Below are 17,959 nucleotides of genomic sequence, written 5' to 3'. Positions count from 1 at the left end.
TACTTAGGTCGGCATTGTGCCTTTTGTATTTAATTCCGATGCAATTTCTGTGTTTCATCGTCAATAAGAAGGTCCAAGGGATACAGTAAACCTGGAGTGAAGCATCGGAATCTATAACTTGTGTCACAGGAATGGTCAGTAGGAAGAGTCAGTCTTCTTGTCCGTAAGTCGGCATTGTGCCTTTTGTATTTAATTCCGATGCAATTTCTGTGTTACATCGTCAATAAGAAGGTCCAAGGGATACAGTAAACCTGAAGTGAAGCATCAGAATATACAACTAGTGTCACAGGAATGGTCAGTAGGAAGAGTCAGTCTTCTTGTCCTTAAGTCGGCATTGTGCCTTTTGTATTTAAATCCCATGCAATTTCTGTGTTTCATCGTCAATAAGAAGGTCCAAGGGATACAGTAAACCTGAAGTGAAGCATCGGAATCTATAACTAGTGTTACAGGAATGGTTCAAAACTTTGTCAGTAAGAAGTGTCGGTCTTCATGTACTTAAGTCGGCATTGTGCCTTTTGCATTTAATTCCGATGCAATTTCTGTGTTTGATCGTCAATAAGAAGGCCAAAGGGATACAGTAAACCTGAAGTGAAGCATCGGATTCTATAACTAGTGTCACAGGAATGGTTCAAAACATAGTCATTAAGAAGTGTCGGTCTTCATGTACTTAAGTCGACATTGAGCCTTTTGTATTTAATACCGATGCAATTTCTGTGTTTCATCGTCAATAAGAAGGTCCAAGGGATACAGTAAACCTGAAGTGAAGCATCGGAATCTATAACTAGTGTCACAGGAATGGTTAAAAACTTAGACAGTAGGAAGAGTCAGTCTTCTTGTACTTAAGTCGGCATTGTGCCTTTTGTAATTAATTCCGATGCAATATCTGTGTTTCATCGTCAATAAGAAGGTAGAAGGGATACAGTAGACCTGGTGTGAAGAATCGGAATCTATAACTACCGTCACAGGAATGGTCAGTAGGAAGAGTCAGTCTTTTGTCCTTAAGTCGGCATTGTGCCTTTTGTATTTAATTCCGATGCAATTTCTGTGTTTCATCGTTAATAAGAAGGTCCAAGGGATACAGTAAACCTGAAGTGAAGCATCGGAAACTAGAACTAGTGTCACAGGAGTGGTCAGTAGGAAGAGTCAGTCTTCTTGTACTTAAGTCGGCATTGTGCCTATTGTAGTCAATTCCAATGCAATTTCTGTGTTTCATCGTCAATAAGAAGATCCAAGGGATACAGTAAACCTGAAGTGAAGCATCGGAATCTATAACTAGCGTCACAGGAATGGCCAGCAGGATGAGTCAGTCTTCTTGTCCTTATGTCGGCATTCTGCCATTTGTATTTAATTCCGATGCAATTTCTGTGTTTCATCATCAATAAGAAGGTCCAAGGGATACAGTAAACCTGAAGTGAAGCATCGGAATCTATAACTAGTGTCACAGGAATGGTTAAAAACTTAGACAGTAGGAAGAGTCAGTCTTCTTGTACTTAAGTCGGCATTGTGCCTTTTGTAATTAATTCCGATGCAATATCTGTGTTTCATCGCCAATAAGAAGGTAGAAGGGATACAGTAGACCTGGTGTGAAGAATCGGAATCTATAACTACCGTCACAGGAATGGTCAGTAGGAAGAGTCAGTCTTTTGTCCTTAAGTCGGCAATGTGCCTTTTGTATTTAATTCCGATGCAATTTCTGTGTTTTATCGTTAATAAGAAGGTCCAAGGGATACAGTAAACATGAAGTGAAGAATCGGAATCTATAACTAGTGTCACAGGAATGGTCAGTAGGAAGAGTCAGTCTTCTTGTCCTTAAGTCGGCATTGTGCCTTTTGTATTTAAATTCCATGCAATTTCTGTGTTTCATCGTCAATAAGAGAGTCCAAGGGATACAGTAAACCTGAAGTGAAGCATCGGAATCTATAACTAGTGTTACATTAATGGTTCAAAACTTAGTCAGTAAGATGTGTCTGTCTTCATGTACTTAAGACGGCGTCGTGCCTTTTGTGTTTAATTCCGATGCAATTTCTGTGTTTCATCGTCATAAAGAAGGTCCAAGGGATACAGTAAACCTGAAGTGAACCATCAGAACCTATAACTAGTGTCACAGGAATGGTTCAAAACATAGTCAGTAAGAAGTGTCGGTCTTCATGTACTTAAGTCAGCATTGTGCCTTTTGTATTTAATTCCGATGCAATTCCTATGTTTCATCGTCTAGGAGAAGGCCCAATGGATACAGTAAACCTGAAGTGAAGCATCGGAATCCATAACTAGTGTCACAGGAATGGTCAGTAGGAAGAGTCAGTCTTCTTGTCCTTAAGCCGGCATTGTGCCTTTTGTATTTATTTCCGATGCAATTTTTGTGTTTCATCGTCAATAAGAAGGTCCAAGGGATACAGTGAACCTGAAGTGAAGCATCGGAATCTATAACTAGTGTCACAGGAATGGTTCAATACATAGTAAGTAAGAACTGTCGGTCTTCATGTACTTAAGTCGGCATTGTGCCTTTTGTATTTAATTCCGATGCAATTTCTGTGTTTCATCGTCAATAAGAAAGTCCAAGGGATACAGTAAACCTGAAGTGAAGCATCGGAAACTATAACTAGTGTCACAGGAGTGGTCAGTAGGAAGAGTCAGTCTTCTTGTACTTAGGTCGGCATTGTGCCTTTTGTATTTAATTCCGATGCAATTTCTGTGTTTCATCGTCAATAAGAAGGTCCAAGGGATACAGTAAACCTGGAGAGAAGCATCGGAATCTATAACTTGTGTCACAGGAATGGTCAGTAGGAAGAGTCAGTCTTCTTGTCCGTAAGTCGGCATTGTGCCTTTTGTATTTAATTCCGATGCAATTTCTGTGTTTCATCGTCAATAAGACAGTCCAAGGGATACAGTAAACCTGAAGTGAAGCATCAGAATATACAACTAGTGTCACAGGAATGGTCAGTAGGAAGAGTCAGTCTTCTTGTCCTTAAGTCGGCATTGTGCCTTTTGTATTTAAATCCCACGCAATTTCTGTGTTTCATCGTCAATAAGAAGGTCCAAGGGATACAGTAAACCTGAAGTGAAGCATCGGAATCTATAACTAGTGTTACAGGAATGGTTCAAAACTTTGTCAGTAAGAAATGTCGGTCTTCATGTACTTAAGTCGGCATTGTGCCTTTTGCATTTAATTCCGATGCAATTTCTGTGTTTCATCGTCAATAAGAAGGCCCATGGGATACAGTAAACCTGAAGTGAAGCATCGGATTCTATAACTAGTGTCACAGGAATGGTTCAAAACATAGTCATTAAGAAGTGTCGGTCTTCATGTACTTAAGTCGACATTGAGCCTTTTGTATTTAATTCCGATGCAATTTCTGTGTTTCATCGTCAATAAGAAGGTCCAAGGGATACAGTAAACCTGAAGTGAAGCATCGGAATCTATAACTAGTGTCACAGGAATGGTTAAAAACTTAGACAGTAGGAAGAGTCAGTCTTGTTGTACTTAAGTCGGCATTGTGCCTTTTGTAATTAATTCCGATGCAATATCTGTGTTTCATCGTCAATAAGAAGGTAGAAGGGATACAAAAGACCTGGTGTGAAGAATCGGAATCTATAACTACCGTCACAGGAATGGTCAGTAGGAAGAGTCAGTCTTTTGTCCTTAAGTCGGCATTGTGCCTTTTGTATTTAATTCCGATGCAATTTCTGTGTTTCATCGTCAATAAGAAGGCCCAAGGGATACAGTAAACCTGAAGTGAACCATCGGATTCTATAACTAGTGTCACAGGAATGGTTCAAAACATAGTCATTAAGAAGTGTCGGTCTTCATGTACTTAAGTCGACATTGAGCCTTTTGTATTTAATTCCGATGCAATTTCTGTGTTTCATCGTCAATAAGAAGGTCCAAGGGATACAGTAAACCTGGAGTGAAGCATCGGAATCTATAACTAGTGTCACAGGAATGGTTCAAAACCTAGACAGTAGGAAGAGTCAGTCTTCTTGTACTTAAGTCGGCATTGTGTCTTTTGTATTTAATTCCGATGCAATTTCTGTGTTTCATCGTCAATAAGAAGGTCCAAGGGACACAGTAAACCTGAAGTGAAGCATCGGGATCTATAACAAGTGTCACAGGAATGGTTCATAAGATAGTCAGTAAGAAGTGTCGGTCTTCATGTACTTAAGTCGGCATTGTGCCTTTTGTATTTAATTCCGATGCAATTTCTGTGCTTCAGCGTCAATAAGAAGGTACAAGGGATACAGTAAACCTGAAGTGAAGCATCGGAATCTATAACTAGTGTCACAGAAATGGTCAGTAGGAAGAGTCAGTCTTCTTGTCCTTAAGCCGGCATTGTGGCTTTTGTATTTAATTCCCATGCAATTTATGTGTTTTATCGTCAATAAGAAGGTCCAAGGGATACAGTAAACCTGAAGTGAAGCATCTGAATCTATAACTAGTGTTACAGGAATGGTTCAAAACTTAGTCAGAAAGAAGTGTCGGTCTTCATGTACCTAAGTCGGCGTCGTGCCTTTTGTGTTTAATTCCGATGCAATTTCTGTGTTTCATCGTAAATAAAAAGGTCCAAGGGATACAGTAAACCTGGAGTGAAGCATCGGAATCTATAACTAGTGTCACAGGAATGGTTCAAAACATAGTCAGTAAGAAGTGTCGGTCTTCATGTACTTAAGTCGGCATTGTGCCTTTTGTATACAATTCCGATGCAATTTCTGTCTTTCATCGTGAATAAGACGGTCCAAGGGATACAGTAAACCTGAAGTGAAGCATCGGAATCTATAACTAGTGTCACAGGAATGGTTCAAAACATAGTCAGTAAGAACTGTCGGTCTTCATGTACTTAAGTCGGCATTGCTCCTTTGTATTTAATTCCGATTCAATTTCTGTGTTTCATCGTCAATAAGAAGGTCCAAGGGATACAGTAAACCTGAAGTGAAGCATCGGAAACTATAACTAGTGTCACAGGAATGGTTCAAAATATAGTTAGTAAGAAGTGTCGGTCTTCATGTACTTAAGTCGGCATTGTGCCTTTTGTATTTAATTCCGATGCAATTTCTGTGTTTCATCGTCAATAAGATGGTCCAAGGGATACAGTAAACCTGAAGTGAAGCATCGGAATCTATAACTAGTGTCACAGGATTGGTTCAATACATAGTAAGTAAGAACTGTCGGTCTTCATGTACTTAAGTCGGCATTGTGCTTTTGTATTTAATTCCGATGCAATTTCTGTGTTCCATCGTCAATAGGAAGGTCCAAGGGATACAGTAAACCTGAAGTGAAGCATCGGAAACTATAACTAGTGTCACAGGAGTGGTCAGTAGGAAGAGTCAGTCTTCTTGTACTTAAGTCGGCATTGTGCCTATTGTAGTTAATTCCGATGCAATTTCTGTGTTTCATCGTCAATAAGAAGGTCCAAGGGATACAGTAAACCTGAAGTAAAGCATCGGAATCTATAACTAGCGTCACAGGAATGGCCAGCAGGATGAGTCAGTCTTCTTGTCCTTATGTCGGCATTCTGCCATTTGTAATTAATTCCGATGCAATTTCTGTGTTTCATCGTCAATAAGTAGGTCCAAGGGATACAGTAAACCTGAAGTGAAGCATCGGAATCTATAACTAGTGTCACAGGAATGGTTAAAAACTTAGACAGTAGGAAGAGTCAGTCTTCTTGTACTTAAGTCGGCATTGTGCCTTTTGTAATTAATTCCGATGCAATATCTGTGTTTCATCGTCAATAAGAAGGTAGAAGGGATACAGTAGACCTGGTGTGAAGAATCGGAATCTATAACTACCGTCACAGGAATGGTCAGTAGGAAGAGTCAGTCTTTTGTCCTTAAGTCGGCATTGTGCCTTTTGTATTTAATTCCGATGCAATTTCTGTGTTTCATCGTTAATAAGAAGGTCCAAGGGATACAGTAAACATGAAGTGAAGAATCGGAATCTATAACTAGTGTCACAGGAATGGTCAGTAGGAAGAGTCAGTCTTCTTGTCCTTAAGTCGGCATTGTGCCTTTTGCATTTAAATTCCATGCAATTTCTGTGTTTCATCGTCAATAAGAGAGTCCAAGGGATACAGTAAACCTGAAGTGAAGCATCGGAATCTATAACTAGTGTTACATTAATGGTTCAAAACTTAGTCAGTAAGATGTGTCAGTCTTCATGTACTTAAGTCGGCGTCGTGCCTTTTGTGTTTAATTCCGATGCAATTTCTGTGTTTCATCGTCATAAAGAAGGTCCAAGGGATACAGTAAACCTGAAGTGAACCATCAGAACCTATAACTAGTGTCACAGGAATGGTTCAAAACATAGTCAGTAAGAAGTGTCGGTCTTCATGTACTTAAGTCAGCATTGTGCCCTTTGTATTTAATTCCGATGCAATTCCTATGTTTCATCGTCTAGGAGAAGGCCCAATGGATACAGTAAACCCGAAGTGAAGCATCGGAATCCATAACTAGTGTCACAGGAATGGTCAGTAGGAAGAGTCAGTCTTCTTGTCCTTAAGCCGGCATTGTGCCTTTTGTATTTATTTCCGATGCAATTTTTGTGTTTCATCGTCAATAAGAAGGTCCAAGGGATACAGTGAACCTGAAGTGAAGCATCGGAATCTATAACTAGTGTCACAGGAATGGTTCAATACATAGTAAGTAAGAACTGTCGGTCTTCATGTACTTAAGTCGGCATTGTGCCTTTTGTATTTAATTCCGATGCAATTTCTGTGTTTCATCGTCAATAAGAAGGTCCAAGGGATACAGTAAACCTGAAGTGAAGCATCGGAAACTATAACTAGTGTCACAGGAGTGGTCAGTAGGAAGAGTCAGTCTTCTTGTACTTAGGTCGGCATTGTGCCTTTTGTATTTAATTCCGATGCAATTTCTGTGTTTCATCGTCAATAAGAAGGTCCAAGGGATACAGTAAACCTGGAGTGAAGCATCGGAATCTATAACTTGTGTCACAGGAATGGTCAGTAGGAAGAGTCAGTCTTCTTGTCCGTAAGTCGGCATTGTGCCTTTTGTATTTAATTCCGATGCAATTTCTGTGTTACATCGTCAATAAGAAGGTCCAAGGGATACAGTAAACCTGAAGTGAGGCATCAGAATATACAACTAGTGTCACAGGAATGGTCAGTAGGAAGAGTCAGTCTTCTTGTCCTTAAGTCGGCATTGTGCCTTTTGTATTTAAATCCCATGCAATTTCTGTGTTTCATCGTCAATAAGAAGGTCCAAGGGATACAGTAAACCTGAAGTGAAGCATCGGAATCTATAACTAGTGTTACAGGAATGGTTCAAAACTTTGTCAGTAAGAAGTGTCGGTCTTCATGTACTTAAGTCGGCATTGTGCCTTTTGCATTTAATTCCGATGCAATTTCTGTGTTTCATCGTCAATAAGAAGGTCCAAGGGATACAGTAAACCTGAAGTGAAGCATCGGAATCTATAACTAGTGTTACAGGAATGGTTCAAAACTTTGTCAGTAAGAAGTGTCGGTCTTCATGTACTTAAGTCGGCATTGTGCCTTTTGCATTTAATTCCGATGCAATTTCTGTGTTTCATCGTCAATAAGAAGGCCCAAGGGATACAGTGAACCTGAAGTGAAGCATCGGAATCTATAACTAGTGTCACAGGAATGGTTCAATACATAGTAAGTAAGAACTGTCGGTCTTCATGTACTTAAGTCGGCATTGTGCCTTTTGTATTTAATTCCGATGCAATTTCTGTGTTTCATCGTCAATAAGAAGGTCCAAGGGATACAGTAAACCTGAAGTGAAGCATCGGAAACTATAACTAGTGTCACAGGAGTGGTCAGTAGGAAGAGTCAGTCTTCTTGTACTTAGGTCGGCATTGTGCCTTTTGTATTTAATTCCGATGCAATTTCTGTGTTTCATCGTCAATAAGAAGGTCCAAGGGATACAGTAAACCTGGAGTGAAGCATCGGAATCTATAACTTGTGTCACAGGAATGGTCAGTAGGAAGAGTCAGTCTTCTTGTCCGTAAGTCGGCATTGTGCCTTTTGTATTTAATTCCGATGCAATTTCTGTGTTTCATCGTCAATAAGAAGGTCCAAGGGAAACAGTAAACCTGAAGTGAAGCATCGGAATCTATAACTAGTGTTACAGGAATGGTTCAAAACTTTGTCAGTAAGAAGTGTCGGTCTTCATGTTCTTAAGTCGGCATTGTGCCTTTTGCATTTAATTCCGATGCAATTTCTGTGTTTCATCGTCAATAAGAAGGCCCAAGGGATACAGTAAACCTGAAGTGAAGCATCGGATTCTATAACTAGTGTCACAGGAATGGTTCAAAACATAGTCATTAAGAAGTGTCGGTCTTCATGTACTTAAGTCGACATTGAGCCTTTTGTATTTAATTCCGATGCAATTTCTGTGTTTCATCGTCAATAAGAAGGTCCAAGGGATACAGTAAACCTGAAGTGAAGCATCGGAATCTATAACTAGTGTCACAGGAATGGTTAAAAACTTAGACAGTAGGAAGAGTCAGTCTTCTTGTACTTAAGTCGGCATTGTGCCTTTTGTAATTAATTCCGATGCAATATCTGTGTTTCATCGTCAATAAGAAGGTAGAAGGGATACAGTAGACCTGGTGTGAAGAATCGGAATCTATAACTACCGTCACAGGAATGGTCAGTAGGAAGAGTCAGTCTTTTGTCCTTAAGTCGGCATTGTGCCTTTTGTATTTAATTCCGATGCAATATCTGTGTTTCATCGTTAATAAGAAGGTCCAAGGGATACAGTAAACCTGAAGTGAAGCATCGGAAACTATAACTAGTGTCACAGGAGTGGTCAGTAGGAAGAGTCAGTCTTCTTGTACTGAAGTCGGCATTGTGCCTATTGTAGTTAATTCCAATGCAATTTCTGTGTTTCATCGTCAATAAGAAGGTCCAAGGGATACAGTAAACCTGAAGTGAAGCATCGGAATCTATAACTAGCGTCACAGGAATGGCCAGCAGGATGAGTCAGTCTTCTTGTCCTTATGTCGGCATTCTGCCATTTGTATTTAATTCCGATGCAATTTCTGTGTTTCATCGTCAATAAGAAGGTCCAAGGGATACAGTAAACCTGAAGTGAAGCATCGGAATCTATAACTAGTGTCACAGGAATGGTTAAAAACTTAGACAGTAGGAAGAGTCAGTCTTCTTGTACTTAAGTCGGCATTGTGCCTTTTGTAATTAATTCCGATGCAATATCTGTGTTTCATCGTCAATAAGAAGGTAGAAGGGATACAGTAGACCTGGTGTGAAGAATCGGAATCTATAACTACCGTCACAGGAATGGTCAGTAGGAAGAGTCAGTCTTTTGTCCTTAAGTCGGCATTGTGCCTTTTGTATTTAATTCCGATGCAATTTCTGTGTTTCATCGTTAATAAGAAGGTCCAAGGGATACAGTAAACATGAAGTGAAGAATCGGAATCTATAACTAGTGTCACAGGAATGGTCAGTAGGAAGAGTCAGTCTTCTTGTCCTTAAGTCGGCATTGTGCCTTTTGTATTTAAATTCCATGCAATTTCTGTGTTTCATCGTCAATAAGAGAGTCCAAGGGATACAGTAAACCTGAAGTGAAGCATTGGAATCTATAACTAGCGTTACATTAATGGTTCAAAACTTAGTCAGTAAGATGTGTCTGTCTTCATGTACTTAAGTCGGCGTCGTGCCTTTTGTGTTTAATCCCGATGCAATTTCTGTGTTTCATCGTCATAAACAAGGTCCAAGGGATACAGTAAACCTGAAGTGAACCATCAGAACCTATAACTAGTGTCACAGGAATGGTTCAAAACATAGTCAGTAAGAAGTGTCGGTCTTCATGTACTTAAGTCAGCATTGTGCCTTTTGTATTTAATTCCGATGCAATTCCTATGTTTCATCGTCTAGGAGAAGGCCCAATGGATACAGTAAACCCGAAGTGAAGCATCGGAATCCATAACTAGTGTCACAGGAATGGTCAGTAGGAAGAGTCAGTCTTCTTGTCCTTAAGCCGGCATTGTGCCTTTTGTATTTATTTCCGATGCAATTTTTGTGTTTCATCGTCAATAAGAAGGTCCAAGGGATACAGTGAACCTGAAGTGAAGCATCGGAATCTATAACTAGTGTCACAGGAATGGTTCAATACATAGTAAGTAAGAACTGTCGGTCTTCATGTACTTAAGTCGGCATTGTGCCTTTTGTATTTAATTCCGATGCAATTTCTGTGTTTCATCGTCAATAAGAAGGTCCAAGGGATACAGTAAACCTGAAGTGAAGCATCGGAAACTATAACTAGTGTCACAGGAGTGGTCAGTAGGAAGAGTCAGTCTTCTTGTACTTAGGTCGGCATTGTGCCTTTTGTATTTAATTCCGATGCAATTTCTGTGTTTCATCGTCAATAAGAAGGTCCAAGGGATACAGTAAACCTGGAGTGAAGCATCGGAATCTATAACTTGTGTCACAGGAATGGTCAGTAGGAAGAGTCAGTCTTCTTGTCCGTAAGTCGGCATTGTGCCTTTTGTATTTAATTCCGATGCAATTTCTGTGTTACATCGTCAATAAGAAGGTCCAAGGGATACAGTAAACCTGAAGTGAAGCATCAGAATATACAACTAGTGTCACAGGAATGGTCAGTAGGAAGAGTCAGTCTTCTTGTCCTTAAGTCGGCATTGTGCCTTTTGTATTTAAATCCCATGCAATTTCTGTGTTTCATCGTCAATAAGAAGGTCCAAGGGATACAGTAAACCTGAAGTGAAGCATCGGAATCTATAACTAGTGTTACAGGAATGGTTCAAAACTTTGTCAGTAGGAAGTGTCGGTCTTCATGTACTTAAGTCGGCATTGTGCCTTTTGCATTTAATTCCGATGCAATTTCTGTGTTTCATCGTCAATAAGAAGGCCCAAGGGATACAGTAAACCTGAAGTGAAGCATCGGATTCTATAACTAGTGTCACAGGAATGGTTCAAAACATAGTCATTAAGAAGTGTCGGTCTTCATGTACTTAAGTCGACATTGAGCCTTTTGTATTTAATTCCGATGCAATTTCTGTGTTTCATCGTCAATAAGAAGGTCCAAGGGATACAGTAAACCTGAAGTGAAGCATCGGAATCTATAACTAGTGTCACAGGAATGGTTAAAAACTTAGACAGTAGGAAGAGTCAGTCTTCTTGTACTTAAGTCGGCATTGTGCCTTTTGTAATTAATTCCGATGCAATATCTGTGTTTCATCGTCAATAAGAAGGTAGAAGGGATACAGTAGACCTGGTGTGAAGAATCGGAATCTATAACTACCGTCACAGGAATGGTCAGTAGGAAGAGTCAGTCTTTTGTCCTTAAGTCGGCATTGTGCCTTTTGTATTTAATTCCGATGCAATTTCTGTGTTTCATCGTTAATAAGAAGGTCCAAGGGATACAGTAAACCTGAAGTGAAGCATCGGAAACTAGAACTAGTGTCACAGGAGTGGTCAGTAGGAAGAGTCAGTCTTCTTGTACTTAAGTCGGCTTTGTGCCTATTGTAGTTAATTCCAATGCAATTTCTGTGTTTCATCGTCAATAAGAAGATCCAAGGGATACAGTAAACCTGAAGTGAAGCATCGGAATCTATAACTAGCGTCACAGGAATGGCCAGCAGGATGAGTCTGTCTTCTTGTCCTTATGTCGGCATTCTGCCATTTGTATTTAATTCCGATGCAATTTCTGTGTTTCATCGTCAATAAGAAGGTCCAAGGGATACAGTAAACCTGAAGTGAAGCATCGGAATCTATAACTAGTGTCACAGGAATGGTTAAAAACTTAGACAGTAAGAAGAGTCAGTCTTCTTGTACTTAAGTCGGCATTGTGCCTTTTGTAATTATTTCCGATGCAATATCTGTGTTTCATCGTCAATAAGAAGGTAGAAGGGATACAGTAGACCTGGTGTGAAGAATCGGAATCTATAACTACCGTCACAGGAATGGTCAGTAGGAAGAGTCAGTCTTTTGTCCTTAAGTCGGCAATGTGCCTTTTGTATTTAATTCCGATGCAATTTCTGTGTTTCATCGTTAATAAGAAGGTCCAAGGGATACAGTAAACATGAAGTGAAGAATCGGAATCTATAACTAGTGTCACAGGAATGGTCAGTAGGAAGAGTCAGTCTTCTTGTCCTTAAGTCGGCATTGTGCCTTTTGTATTTAAATTCCATGCAATTTCTGTGTTTCATCGTCAATAAGAGAGTCCAAGGGATACAGTAAACCTGAAGTGAAGCATCGGAATCTATAACTAGTGTTACATTAATGGTTCAAAACTTAGTCAGTAAGATGTGTCTGTCTTCATGTACTTAAGACGGCGTCGTGCCTTTTGTGTTTAATTCCGATGCAATTTCTGTGTTTCATCGTCATAAAGAAGGTCCAAGGGATACAGTAAACCTGAAGTGAACCATCAGAACCTATAACTAGTGTCACAGGAATGGTTCAAAACATAGTCAGTAAGAAGTGTCGGTCTTCATGTACTTAAGTCAGCATTGTGCCTTTTGTATTTAATTCCGATGCAGTTCCTATGTTTCATCGTCTAGGAGAAGGCCCAATGGATACAGTAAACCTGAAGTGAAGCATCGGAATCCATAACTAGTGTCACAGGAATGGTCAGTAGGAAGAGTCAGTCTTCTTGTCCTTAAGCCGGCATTGTGCCTTTTGTATTTATTTCAGATGCAATTTTTGTGTTTCATCGTCAATAAGAAGGTCCAAGGGATACAGTGAACCTGAAGTGAAGCATCGGAATCTATAACTAGTGTCACAGGAATGGTTCAATACATAGTAAGTAAGAACTGTCGGTCTTCATGTACTTAAGTCGGCATTGTGCCTTTTGTATTTAATTCCGATGCAATTTCTGTGTTTCATCGTCAATAAGAAAGTCCAAGGGATACAGTAAACCTGAAGTGAAGCATCGGAAACTATAACTAGTGTCACAGGAGTGGTCAGTAGGAAGAGTCAGTCTTCTTGTACTTAGGTCGGCATTGTGCCTTTTGTATTTAATTCCGATGCAATTTCTGTGTTTCATCGTCAATAAGAAGGTCCAAGGGATACAGTAAACCTGGAGTGAAGCATCGGAATCTATAACTTGTGTCACAGGAATGGTCAGTAGGAAGAGTCAGTCTTCTTGTCCGTAAGTCGGCATTGTGCCTTTTGTATTTAATTCCGATGCAATTTCTGTGTTTCATCGTCAATAAGAAGGTCCAAGGGATACAGTAAACCTGAAGTGAAGCATCAGAATGTACAACTAGTGTCACAGGAATGGTCAGTAGGAAGAGTCAGTCTTCTTGTCCTTAAGTCGGCATTGTGCCTTTTGTATTTAAATCCCATGCAATTTCTGTGTTTCATCGTCAATAAGAAGGTCCAAGGGATACAGTAAACCTGAAGTGAAGCATCGGAATCTATAACTAGTGTTACAGGAATGGTTCAAAACTTTGTCAGTAAGAAGTGTCGGTCTTCATGTACTTAAGTCGGCATTGTGCCTTTTGCATTTAATTCCGATGCAATTTCTGTGTTTCATCGTCAATAAGAAGGCCCAAGGGATACAGTAAACCTGAAGTGAAGCATCGGATTCTATAACTAGTGTCACAGGAATGGTTCAAAACATAGTCATTAAGAATTGTCGGTCTTCATGTACTTAAGTCGACATTGAGCCTTTTGTATTTAATTCCGATGCAATTTCTGTGTTTCATCGTCAATAAGAAGGTCCAAGGGATACAGTAAACCTGAAGTGAAGCATCGGAATCTATAACTAGTGTCACAGGAATGGTTAAAAACTTAGACAGTAGGAAGAGTCAGTCTTCTTGTACTTAAGTCGGCATTGTGCCTTTTGTAATTAATTCCGATGCAATATCTGTGTTTCATCGTCAATAAGAAGGTAGAAGGGATACAGTCGACCTGGTGTGAAGAATCGGAATCTATAACTACCGTCACAGGAATGGTCAGTAGGAAGAGTCAGTCTTTTGTCCTTAAGTCGGCATTGTGCCTTTTGTATTTAATTCCGATGCAATTTCTGTGTTTCATCGTTAATAAGAAGATCCAAGGGATACAGTAAACCTGAAGTGAAGCATCGGAAACTATAACTAGTGTCACAGGAGTGGTCAGTAGGAAGAGTCAGTCTTCTTGTACTTAAGTCGGCATTGTGCCTATTGTAGTTAATTCCAATGCAATTTCTGTGTTTCATCGTCAATAAGAAGGTCCAAGGGATACAGTAAACCTGAAGTGAAGCATCGGAATCTATAACTAGCGTCACAGGAATGGCCAGCAGGATGAGTCAGTCTTCTTGTCCTTATGTCGGCATTCTGCCATTTGTATTTAATTCCGATGCAATTTCTGTGTTTCATCGTCAATAAGAAGGTCCAAGGGATACAGTAAACCTGAAGTGAATCATCGGAATCTATAACTAGTGTCACAGGAATGGTTAAAAACTTAGACAGTAGGAAGAGTCAGTCTCCTTGTACTTAAGTCGGCATTGTGCCTTTTGTAATTAATTCCGATGCAATATCTGTGTTTCATCGTCAATAAGAAGGTAGAAGGGATACAGTAGACCTGGTGTGAAGAATCGGAATCTATAACTACCGTCACAGGAATGGTCAGTAGGAAGAGTCAGTCTTTTGTCCTTAAGTCGGCATTGTGCCTTTTGTATTTAATTCCGATGCAATTTCTGTGTTTCATCGTTAATAAGAAGGTCCAAGGGATACAGTAAACATGAAGTGAAGAATCGGAATCTATAACTAGTGTCACAGGAATGGTCAGTAGGAGGAGTCAGTCTTCTTGTCCTTAAGTCGGCATTGTGCCTTTTGTATTTAAATTCCATGCAATTTCTGTGTTTCATCGTCAATAAGAGAGTCCAAGGGATACAGTAAACCTGAAGTGAAGCATCGGAATCTATAACTAGCGTTACATTAATGGTTCAAAACTTAGTCAGTAAGATGTGTCTGTCTTCATGTACTTAAGTCGGCGTCGTGCCTTTTGTGTTTAATTCCGATGCAATTTCTGTGTTTCATCGTCATAAACAAGGTCCAAGGGATACAGTAAACCTGAAGTGAACCATCAGAACCTATAACTAGTGTCACAGGAATGGTTCAAAACATAGTCAGTAAGAAGTGTCGGTCTTCATGTACTTAAGTCAGCATTGTGCCTTTTGTATTTAATTCCGATGCAATTCCTATGTTTCATCGTCTAGTAGAAGGCCCAATGGATACAGTAAACCTGAAGTGAAGCATCGGAATCCATAACTAGTGTCACAGGAATGGTCAGTAGGAAGAGTCAGTCTTCTTGTCCTTAAGCCGGCATTGTGCCTTTTGTATTTATTTCCGATGCAATTTTTGTGTTTCATCGTCAATAAGAAGGTCCAAGGGATACAGTGAACCTGAAGTGAAGCATCGGAATCTATAACTAGTGTCACAGGAATGGTTCAATACATAGTAAGTAAGAACTGTCGGTCTTCATGTACTTAAGTCGGCATTGTGCCTTTTGTATTTAATTCCGATGCAATTTCTGTGTTTCATCGTCAATAAGAAGGTCCAAGGGATACAGTAAACCTGAAGTGAAGCATCGGAAACTATAACTAGTGTCACAGGAGTGGTCAGTAGGAAGAGTCAGTCTTCTTGTACTTAGGTCGGCATTGTGCCTTTTGTATTTAATTCCGATGCAATTTCTGTGATTCATCGTCAATAAGAAGGTCCAAGGGATACAGTAAACCTGGAGTGAAGCATCGGAATCTATAACTTGTGTCACAGGAATGGTCAGTAGGAAGAGTCAGTCTGCTTGTCCGTAAGTCGGCATTGTGCCTTTTGTATTTAATTCCGATGCAATTTCTGTGTTTCATCGTCAATAAGAAGGTCCAAGGGATACAGTAAACCTGAAGTGAAGCATCAGAATATACAACTAGTGTCACAGGAATGGTCAGTAGGAAGAGTCAGTCTTCTTGTCCTTAAGTCGGCATTGTGCCTTTTGTATTTAAATCCCATGCAATTTCTGTGTTTCATCGTCAATAAGAAGGTCCAAGGGATACAGTAAACCTGAAGTGAAGCATCGGAATCTATAACTAGTGTTACAGGAATGGTTCAAAACTTTGTCAGTAAGAAGTGTCAGTCTTCATGTACTTAAGTCGGCATTGTGCCTTTTGCATTTAATTCCGATGCAATTTCTGTGTTTCATCGTCAATAAGAAGGCCCAAGGGATACAGTAAACCTGAAGTGAAGCATCGGATTCTATAACTAGTGTCACAGGAATGGTTCAAAACATAGTCATTAAGAAGTGTCGGTCTTCATGTACTTAAGTCGACATTGAGCCTTTTGTATTTAATTCCGATGCAATTTCTGTGTTTCATCGTCAATAAGAAGGTCCAAGGGATACAGTAAACCTGAAGTGAAGCATCGGAATCTATAACTAGTGTCACAGGAATGGTTAAAAACTTAGACAGTAGGAAGAGTCAGTCTTCTTGTACTTATGTCGGCATTGTGCCTTTTGTAATTAATTCCGATGCAATATCTGTGTTTCATCGTCAATAAGAAGGTAGAAGGGATACAGTAGACCTGGTGTGAAGAATCGGAATCTATAACTACCGTCACAGGAATGGTCAGTAGGAAGAGTCAGTCTTTTGTCCTTAAGTCGGCATTTTGCCTTTTGTATTTAATTCCGATGCAATTTCTGTTTTTCATCGTTAATAAGAAGGTCCAAGGGATACAGTAAACCTGAAGTGAAGCATCGGAAACTATAACTAGTGTCACAGGAGTGGTCAGTAGGAAGAGTCAGTCGTCTTGTACTTAAGTCGGCATTGTGCCTATTGTAGTTAATTCCAATGCAATTTCTGTGTTTCATCGTCAATAAGAAGGTCCAAGGGATACAGTAAACCTGAAGTGAAGCATCGGAATCTATAACTAGCGTCACAGGAATGGCCAGCAGGATGAGTCAGTCTTCTTGTCCTTATGTCGGCATTCTGCCATTTGTATTTAATTCCGATGCAATTTCTGTGTTTCATCGTCAATAAGAAGGTCCAAGGGATACAGTAAACCTGAAGTGAAGCATCGGAATCTATAACTAGTGTCACAGGAATGGTTAAAAACTTAGACAGTAGGAAGAGTCAGTCTTCTTGTACTTAAGTCGGCATTGTGCCTTTTGTAATTAATTCCGATGCAATATCTGTGTTTCATCGTCAATAGGAAGGTAGAAGGGATACAGTAGACCTGGTGTGAAGAATCGGAATCTATAACTACCGTCACAGGAATGGTCAGTAGGAAGAGTCAGTCTTTTGTCCTTAAGTCGGCATTGTGCCTTTTGTATTTAATTCCGATGCAATTTCTGTGTTTCATCGTTAATAAGAAGGTCCAAGGGATACAGTAAACATGAAGTGAAGAATCAGAATCTATAACTAGTGTCACTGGAATGGTTCAAAACATAGTCATTAAGAAGTGTCGGACTTCATGTACTTAAGTCGGCATTGAGCCATTTGTATTTAATTCCGATGCAATTTCTATGTTTCATCGTCTATGAGAAGGTCCAAGGGATACAGTAAACCTGAAGTGAAGCATCGGAATCCATAACTAGTGTCACAGGAATGGTCAGTAGGAAGAGTCAGTCTTCTTGTCCTCAAGTCGGCATTGTGCCTTTTGTATTTAATTCCGTTGCAATTTTTGCGTTTCATCGTCAATAAGAAGGTCCAAATGATACAGTAAACCTGAAGTGAAGCATCGGAATCTATAACTGGTGTTACAGGAATGGTTCAAAAGAGAGTCAGTAAGAAGTGTCGGTCTTCATGTACTTAAGTCGGCATTGTGCCATTTGTATTTAATTCCATTGCAATTTCTGTGTTTCATCGTCAATAAGAAGGTCCAAATAATACAGTAAACCTGAAGTGAAGCATCGGAATCTATAACTAGTGTCACAGGAATGGTTCAAACCTTAGACAGTAGGAAGAGTCAGTCTTCTTGTACTTAAGTCGGCATTGTGAGTTTTGTAGTTAATTCCGATGCAATTTCTGTGTTTCA

Source organism: Schistocerca americana, chromosome 2 (assembly GCF_021461395.2).
Source record: "Schistocerca americana isolate TAMUIC-IGC-003095 chromosome 2, iqSchAmer2.1, whole genome shotgun sequence".
NCBI lineage: Eukaryota > Metazoa > Arthropoda > Insecta > Orthoptera > Acrididae > Schistocerca > Schistocerca americana.
The sequence above is the reverse complement of the archived record's forward strand: the minus strand, read 5'-3'. Positions refer to the sequence as shown.